Source organism: Mus musculus, chromosome 2 (assembly GCF_000001635.26).
Source record: "Mus musculus strain C57BL/6J chromosome 2, GRCm38.p6 C57BL/6J".
Classification (NCBI taxonomy): domain Eukaryota; kingdom Metazoa; phylum Chordata; class Mammalia; order Rodentia; family Muridae; genus Mus; species Mus musculus.
Genome location: NC_000068.7, coordinates 178658145 through 178667444, shown reverse-complemented (window position 1 = coordinate 178667444; position 9300 = coordinate 178658145). Strand labels below are relative to the sequence as shown.

General features: G+C 47.1%; 1 long non-coding RNA gene across 1 annotated transcript; it reads right to left on the bottom strand.

Annotated features, from left to right (window-relative positions):
- Positions 1–1937: 1937 nt before the first annotated feature.
- Gm35695 (predicted gene, 35695) lies at positions 1938–8084 on the bottom strand. The gene is made up of 4 exons (NR_166157.1): positions 7983–8084; positions 7691–7885; positions 4273–4403; positions 1938–2301 (listed from the first exon to the last, which is right to left on the bottom strand). It is a non-coding gene; the product is annotated as a predicted gene, 35695 (long non-coding RNA).
- Between the last annotated feature and the right edge of the window lie 1216 nt (positions 8085–9300).

Sequence of the window (9300 nt, the reverse complement as noted above, 5' to 3'; positions counted from 1 at the left end):
TCCTTCCTCTTTGGATCCCAGCAGCAATGAGAGCCCCCCTCCCCCAAGAACGATGGGTAGGTCAATTGCTCACATCTGCAGTACCAATGCATGGTGGGTAACTGATGTTCAAAATACCTATTAATGAGATGATAGACTAGGAGATATTGCCTTGGGATAGGAAGAGGTATGTGGACCACCCAGTCAGGAACCCTGTGTGACCTGGTCCTGCAGAAGTCTGGGGCTCCTGAGGAGCCCACAGACACAAGACACTACAGCACTCACAGGCAGATCTGGTCATCCTCAAAGCACAACTCTTTCCAACACAGAGAAAGGAAAATATTGGCTTTACACATTAAGAGGAGCCTTATTAAAGTTTTAAAGGCTAATATATAATGGTGAGTCACTTATGCCCGGTCAGCGCTCTCGGGGATGACTTGGGTTAATCCACTCAGGTACGCCTCTCTGAGTTGCTTGAGAGCTCCCACTACAGATCCGAAGGCCCTTCCTGCCGTCTGCAGAGAGGACCCATGGAGGATTCCCCTTGACTCCACCTTCTATCTGACACAGCCTCGGAAGCTTTCCGGTGTTCTGACTTGAGCACACACAGTCTGTCTCTTACCTCTGCAGGTAAGTGCCACCCGACACAAGCGCTTTCTCCTCAAACATAGCAAGCAGGAGAACCCGAAGCACTTCTCACACTGGGTACCTGATTTGATGACAGCAGGCAGAGCTCCATGCCCCCAGCCATGGTTCTATTCCCTGCTGCTTTCTAATATAAACTTTCCTTGGGGACACTGTCACGGGGCCTGTGGGTCAGTCCCTACCATGCTTGCTCATCTCTCTAATGAAAGTGGCTCAGAGGTCCTCCCCTTCTGCCCCTTGGATATTGGCTTCCCTAAGGGAGGATCTCTGTGCAACCGTGCTCTTCCTACAGCCTGCCCCTGTCCAGCTAGCAAAAACAGAGGAATAAGGACCCATTGTGGCAAACCATAGAATACTTGGGGGACAGTCAGCCTTGAGTTCTGCACGTTCAAGATTCATTTGAGAGGATCTCACCAGTTGTCGGCTCCAGAGAAATCAAGAGCGGGTAGGGGTGTGTGGATTAGGATGGCATCGACCGAATCGGAGAAGTGATTATTTTAAGGATGAATCCAAGCCTGAGTGCTGAAGTTGACTCTCGGGGCCAAGGAACCTGGACAGGGGTGATATGGACCTGCCAGACAAGGAGGCCCAGGCTGGGAGCTGCTGCAGATCTCCAGTTGACTGCTGTCTGAGTGCGTGCATGTCAGTACTTCTGCAGATGTCCTGTTCTAGACCCCACGAAGTCCTGATTAGAGTGTAATTCAAACCTTATTCCTGAAAATGCTTGACTTTGGAATTATTTTCAATAGCATAGAATAATTTGACAGAATGATACCAAGATCTCTAGTGTACATTTTACTTTTTATTAGCCTTAACTCATGGTGACGGAGGCTTCATGAAAGGCATCAACTTTCTTGAGTCTATGCAGAGACTCTGCAAATACCATTCCCATTCCCCCAGATGCCTTAAGAGGCACAAAAGTCAGTGACAATCATGTCCCATCTCTCCTCTTGTTCTGTGCTGTTTACCACAATCACAAAACTCCTCCAAAGACAGAATCCCTCCAGAGGCCCCATATCCACCCCTGTTTCACAAGGATCTCACAAGTTGCCCATGGCTATGTGGTATGTGGTCAAGGATGTGGCAGGAGACAGAGACATTCAGCTACCTGGGTATACCTTCAGGGATACAACTCTGCACCAGGCTGGCCTGGTGACACCAAGTCCCAAGAGCTCCCTTACAGGACAGAGTAAGTACAAATATCCCCATGGCTGGCTCAGGTGGCTCAAAACTTCAGGATGGAGATGCATAGACCTTCACATATTATTAATGACACTGGTAATAGAAGATAAAAAATAGTAATTCAGACAGCCTTGAATTGCAATAATCATTATTATTACAATAGTGAGTTAGGAAATGTTTTTTTGTTAATAAACCAGTAAGTAAGGAATGGTTCCATTGCCCGGTGGGAACAGCTTGAGAGCAACCACTCAGCCCTGTATACTTAGGGCACTGATGGGGACAGATGACATCTTAAATCTTCCTCACCCTGCTAGCAGACAGCAGCGGTCCTTGGATGGAGTGGCCAGAGCTGAGAGGCTGACAGCAGGCTGGCAAGACCAGCTTCTGCGGTTTGGATGTGGAATCCCAACCCTGAGAGAGGTTCGTGTGCCTGAAGACTCTGTCTCCAGCAGGTGGCGCTGTTCAAGAGACTATGGAAACTTCAGATGGTGGAGCCTAGAAAGAGGAAGTGGGTCAGTGGAGGTGGGCCTTGACACTATTTAGACTGGTCCTGATTCCTATCTAGCCTCTGCTTCCTGACTACAATACAATACAATACAATACAATACAATACAATACAATACAATACAATACAATACAATACAATACAATACAGAAAGCTAGCATACACTTGGGCTGCGGTCTTCCCCACCTTGTTAGACTGTAAGCCAATACAGACCTGTCCCCCCTCCCTCCGCCCTTAATTTGCTTCTGAGGTGGGGAATGGAAAACACCAGACTGGGTCAGAATCAGGTTCTCAGACTGCTGGGAGAAACAAGTGTAGGCAAGAACTGTACCTGCACTGTTCCTGCTGACAGCACCTCAGCGCTCTCCCACAGCTTTCCAGTGCCCCTGCTGCTGCCCTAGGTTTTCCTGCCTATGGAGATGTGAATAGACATGTCTTTACCCCAGACTCGACACCAGAGTAAGGACTCCACCAACATCAACTTTAAGGGACCAATGAGTCTTTTGGCTTGCCTACACAGCATCAGTGGGTGTGGGGAACCCCAAAGCTGTATCCCAGTAAAGTCTCAACCCACCAAGGATGATGACATTCACAAAGGCTGAAGCCTAGAACCCCCCTTTCATCAGCTAGCTAACCTCGATCCTGTACACTCCAGCTCACCACAAGACCACCTCAGCTGGGGAAAGGGAAGGGGAACCATGCATGGAACACAGGCAGCTCGGGTGGCCCTCTCCTCTCTTCCTGTTTGGGCGTATCAATAAATATCTCCATTACTATTGCCATTACCATACACCTAGCTACCTCACCACTGCTCTGTTTAATTGGTTGCCATGGCTACAGAAACAAGGTAATCTCTATTCCATGATAGCAAGGAGGAGAACACATTTTCCTGAGTCTGTTGGGAGGAAGAAGGAGAGTCACCATCGCACAGCACACAAGTGAAGATACTAAGGCCCAGGGTTGTGGCCTCTAGATAGAATCAGACCTCCAAGACTCTAGGTTTCTGTATCTGTCCCAAATGACAGGGAATCTGAGCAGACATGAGATGGGTAAGTATGACTGGGGATCCTAGTGGACAGGAGAGATGGGTAAGGATGACTAGCAGTCCAAGGGGACAGGAGAGATGCACAGAGGAAATTTCACACACAGCCACTGAAGAGAGGTGATGTGCACATTCAGGGAACATGAGAATTCTGAACCTTGAGGGTTAACCCATGTGCTACAGAAAGGCACCCATGCCAACAGGCTTGGCTCGTGGCTTTCTGCATGCCTGTGACTGCTGTGGCTAATTGTTGCTGACTTAAATGTCACACAGTGGATGCGTTCGGAAGTAGAGTTTTAAAGCAATGTGTTTTGGGCTTCCTCCCATCCTCAGCCCTTTCCTTTCCAGAAAAGCAAGGCATGGCCTTGCGCATTAACTTAGAATGAAATGTCAGTGTATGGAGGGATATCCTCAGCGTGCCAAGGCTTTATAGCAATGAACATGCAAGGTCTCCCAAAAGACTTCAAAATGGAATTAGCTTACAATACAGATTTAAGCTATATTTCTTTTTTTGACCCAGTTTATCTCTTTTTTAAAAATCAAAGGAATTCCCCCTCTTTCTTTGTTCTCTGTCCTTTTTTATAATCCCACAATTCTTGACACCTCATGTCCTGCACAGTGGCCTTGGAGCTAGTCATGATTGATGAGCAAGCAAACCCTGTGAGGTAGTGTGGGGCGTTATACTCCTATCTCACCAGGCCTTTCCTACTCTTGTTTTACGTTACTTTTGATTGACATATAATTGTACATATTTATGGGAAAATGTGATGTTTTGATGCATGTGTGCATTGTGTAATGATAAGGTAGTAATCAGCACACAATAAACACTTGCTGTCTCTTTGTGGTGAAAACACTCCCAACTGTTGTCTGGGGTATTATGGAAACACAACAACGATGAGCTCAGGGCTGAAGCACTCACTGTTTTCACAGAGGACCCAGGTTGGGTTCCCTACAGTCACATGGTGGCTTAAAACCATCCAGGAACCCCATGCCAGGGAATTCAGCTCCATCTTTGAGCCTTCATTACTGGACATGCAAAAATGCTCATACCTATAAAATAAAAAATAAACCTTTTTTAAAATTAAATTAAAAGAATAACCCCCATCATGGTGATAACACTGGTAAGTAAGAAGTAGAAGAAGATCGTGTGACATCATCCAGGAGTAGAAAGATGAATAGTCCATCATCTTGCTCATCAGTGGTCTTCACAAGTGTCAATCTCACAGAGGTTCAGAGAAGTTGGTGGCCAGGCAGACAATGGCTGGGACACAACAGGCAAGAACCCGTACTTCCATAGGGGAGTGAACACAGGCATCCCCTGCACATTGAGGTGGGTCGTTTCTGACTTAAAGGCAGGATGCAAATGAGACCTATCAGCTCCATGAGAGCTTTGGGACACACTTGGACAATGAGTCATGGTTTATTTACTGTGTCAACATTTGAACAATGGGCTACAGTTGACTGTGTCAACACTTGGACTATGGGCCACTGTTGACTGTGTCAACACTTGAACAATGGGCCACAGTTGACCATGTCCACACTTGGGCAATGGGTCACAGTTTACTGAGTGTCCACAGTTGAGCAATGGGCCATGGTTGACTGAGTGTCCACTACCTTAGTTTGGTGCAAGCTCTGCTTCTATGTTACTTTTCTACTTCTACTCTGCCTTAAGCTTAGCAAGGTAAACCTGATATTGCTGCCTCATGCCTTTGGAGACCAAAAGGCCAGCCCAGGTTTCATGAACAGAATCTGGCCCTGATCCTGTCTGGAGGCTCTGGGTGGGCTGTTTCCCCAAGCACTCTGCAAGAACACAGTTCCTTTCTTACACTGCATGGTGGTCCCTTTCCCTTGCTGGCTGAAAGGCTTGAGGGCCTTCCCCCAGCCAGAGAGTCATCTTCCATGTTTGTCTTGTGGCTCCATTCTCCATCTTCAGAATTGATGATAGGTCGGGTATCTGCTGCAGCTGAGTCTGCCCTTTGCAGCTTCTTTTTCAGTTGTCAGCCCATGGTCATGCTTTTTCTTTTGTAGATGATGTGAATCTACAGTAAGCCAGATGGTCTCCCATCTCAAAGCCCTGAACCCAACCACATCTGCAAAGTCTCTCTAACTTTAGAGGTAATAATGTCTATGTTTTAATAATTAAAATGGACACCTTCTGGAGCCATTATCCTGCCCACCAGAAACTTGTCCAAGGACTTTATCCGCCCCTCAATGCTCTTGCCAGATGCAGTAGCGGTTGTAATCCTTCATGCTCTCCTCCTGCGAGCAACTCTTCTTGTCAGAAGGCTGGTGCTGTTTACATGGGAGGAAAATGGAAGGGAGGAAGCAGATAGACAGACAGACACAGAGAGGGGGGGAGAGAGGGAGGAGAGGAGAGAGGAGAAAGGAGAGGGAGGGAGAGAGAGAGAGAGAGAGAGAGAGAGAGAGAATGACATTTAAGTTTCAGCTGAGAAGACAGGCACAAGGCTTTGCAATCCTTTACACAATAAGAGATACCTTCAGCCACCCATCAGCCACTCTTCCAGATGTGAATATGCTGCTATAAGCAGACTCACCCTGAGAGCCCCAGCTCCTGTCAGACTTCCTGCCATCACCAACCCTCAGCCCAAGATGATGGCACGCAAGCCATAGCCAAAGCTGACAAAATGCAAGTAGACATGTACAGAGGTTTGTAGAGAAATGTACTCTAGGCGAGTAATGGAGGGGGAAGAATCTTTGAGAGAGATGTTCCAATTAACAAAATAAATGCATACTCAAAGGATTGGGGTGGGAAGTGAAAGAAGAAAGCACTTTTTAGTAAACGAAAGCCATAACCAAAAGGATTCACGCAAGGGGACAAAGACTGTGGTTGGGACCATGCCAGCTTGGCTGCATAGATGTGGAGGGCTCTGCAGGAAAGAACTCTCAATGTGACCTCCAAAGGTCCTGAGGAAGTCTCTGGCAGCCATGTGAAAACCAGGCACAGCCATGTGTGCTTGCAGCCCCATCAGGGCCAAGGAATCTGACTGGCTGGCCAGCCGAGGTCAAATGACAAGCTTCAGGGTCAGGGACAGACCCTGTCTCAAAAATAAAGCAATATGGAAATAGATCCCATTTCCTCCTCTGACTTCTGCATTTGTATGCACAGGTGGGCCCAGCTACACACCTGTGCATTCACTGCATACACAAAAGACTATGCCAGTTAGTTACAGTTTTAGATTTTTTAAAAATGAATAAGTAATGTCAGTAACAAAGAAATTCTTTCTATTTCTGTTCAACCTTCTGGAAGATTAACAGTGTGCATATACAGAGTGTGTGTGTGTGTGTGTGTGTGTGTGTTTGTGCATATGTACACAAATATGTGTGTATATATGTATGTGTGCACATGTGTGTGTGTATGTGTGCACAGCATGTGTATGTGTGCATATATGTATGTATTTGTGTATGTATATTTATGATTATGTGTGTATATGTGTATGCATGTGTGTATGTGTATATGTATGCCTGGGTATGTGTGTGTATATGTGTGTGCATGCACATATGCACATGTGTTCACACAAACATTCTGATTTGATAGCACAAAGATAAGGCCCTTCAACACAAATGTCAGTTTTTAAACTCTCTGGATCTGCATTCATTAGTCTAGGCCTAGATGCATTAAAAAACTTCACTGGGTGTTTTTAACCTGAGATTATTACTTCTAGAAATATTAGTAATGAAAAGTAATATTTCATGGTTCGATGTCTCCATTTCCTCAAAAGGGCAAGTTCCACTCCAAGTTTATTGCAAGCAGTTGGGGTTAAAAATTAATTTACTACAAACTCACCTCATATTCAATATTAACTTTCAAGATGACTTTAAGTTTATGGAAAACGGAATGGTTTCTTTGGTTAAGAAATGTTTGTCTCATGCCAAATAGGTCCCCTAGATCCTCATGGCCAAGTTGTTCACATGTTGATGAAGCTTGAAATTAGGAGGTAAGATTTGCCAGCCAGGGTTCCTCAGCCCACTAGAGGGCTTTCCTAAGGAAGCTGTTTCTTTGAAATACTTCCAATCACCTTGAACAACTGTTAACACTTGTCTTGGCTATGTCCTAAGAGAGTGTCTGTGATCATCAGACACAGTGTTGGGTTCTGTCTTGCTGCCTCCCTGTATCAGAGAGGACTCAGGGGTCACACTGAAGAAGGCCCTATGCCAGGTCCCCTTTGAATCCCACTTCTCCAGTGTCCCAACCACACAGCCCAGGAAACCGTCAGCCATTCCCCAAGATCACAATCCAGTGGGAAGGCATGGAATAGGTCTGCCGACCCCAGACACAGGTTCCTCGTCACTGGGCTATGGAATCAAAAGTGTCTCACCAGTTCCCATCCGTCTGGGTCAGAGGTGTTTCCTGGGGTTGCTATGTCCACCTGTGAGAGGCCATCCTGTCCACGCTAGCTTTTGGCTTCTTCACTCTGCAGTCAACTTACACATCATGGAAGGTCCTCGCTGTGATCAGATGGCGTGGCATGTGCTTCATGAGGGAGGGCTTTCTCTTCCTGAGTTCCAGGGTGCTATTTAGAGATAGAGCAGAGAAAGGCCAGTGTTTCCACAAGTCAGGCTAGTCACTGTCTCTGTGTGCTGCCCCTTAGAGACATTAACAGAGAGTACCCTGAAGTCACATGGTCCTTGTGTAACAGTGTGTCACCTCAAACACCTATAAAATAGGATAACGGTAGGACCTATGTCGTAGGGCTGCTTTGAGAATGAAGTGATCTGGCCCTTCAAAGAGAGCCCATCACATGGTGAGTACCATTGTTACCACCCTATCTGTCATCACAATCACCATCACCACAGTCACCATCATCCTCACCACCTATACCACAACCATCATCATCTGCAGACCCCTGAGACAACCTCCCCACAGTGTGAATGATAGCTTGGCGCTCTCAGATGAGACTCTCACAGGGATCTTGGACACACGTGCAGCCTGTAATAAACAACTGACATTTACAGGGTTTTCGCCTTTCCCACCAATCAGCCACTATTCCATGAGCCTGACACTCACAGGCTGTGGTGTTGCCCTCACATGAAGCAGAGATTTAGGGACGCCTGTGTTCCAGTTAGACCCACCGATACTTTTGTGATGCAGCGGGCTTCTCGATGCTGATAGGACTCTGAGAAGGAGCTGTTTGTGGGGTGGGCTGGAATGGGGTCTGGGCAGAGGCCTGATCACAAAGTGCTATCCTTCCAGCCGGGTTGTCAATGAGCTACAATTTGACCTGGGAGGAAGCAGTTCACCAAAGATCAACAGGTGTGGACTATTGTTAGAGCTGCAGCAATAACTAACCCCAAACTGGAAGTGCAGCAAACATTTGCTGTCCTGCCGTGTTAGGTCAGAAGTCTAAGAGCATCCTAGAAGGTGAGCTCTTCTCACTAGGCCCTCTCCTGAGACCTCAGCCAGATGGTTTTGTGTCTGGAGTTGTACGGATGACCCATTTCCTTGGCTGCTACACGGCTACATGGGGACCCACAGGCTGTGTCTCTTCTCTCATGGCCTGCAGCCTTTGGAGTGCAGGCAGACAGACACTACGGTGGCCTCTCTGTGCTCCAGAGAGGCATATTCAAGGAGAGACAGCAGCAGTCTAACCAGGACACAGAGCCTCCCATGACAGAATACAGCCTCTCTTCCAACCCGTTCTATCTCTGCCCCACCCCAAGACCATCACCAAAGGCTCCTCAGAGTCAGAGGGAGAGGCATATGGCTGCAGTAGGGATGCCATGCTCTGTTACGGATGCATGTGACAGAACAGCTGTCAACAGAGCATGCAGCACAAACATGGGTCCTTCTGTGCGTCACCCCTGCCTGCTGATGCTCCTCCTACTTCCCTGGCCTGATATTTTGGTGGATGATTTCCTCCATCCTAGCCCAGTAGCTTCCTTTACTTCTGGAACTTTAGAACTCCCGCCACAAGCAACCATCCCTATC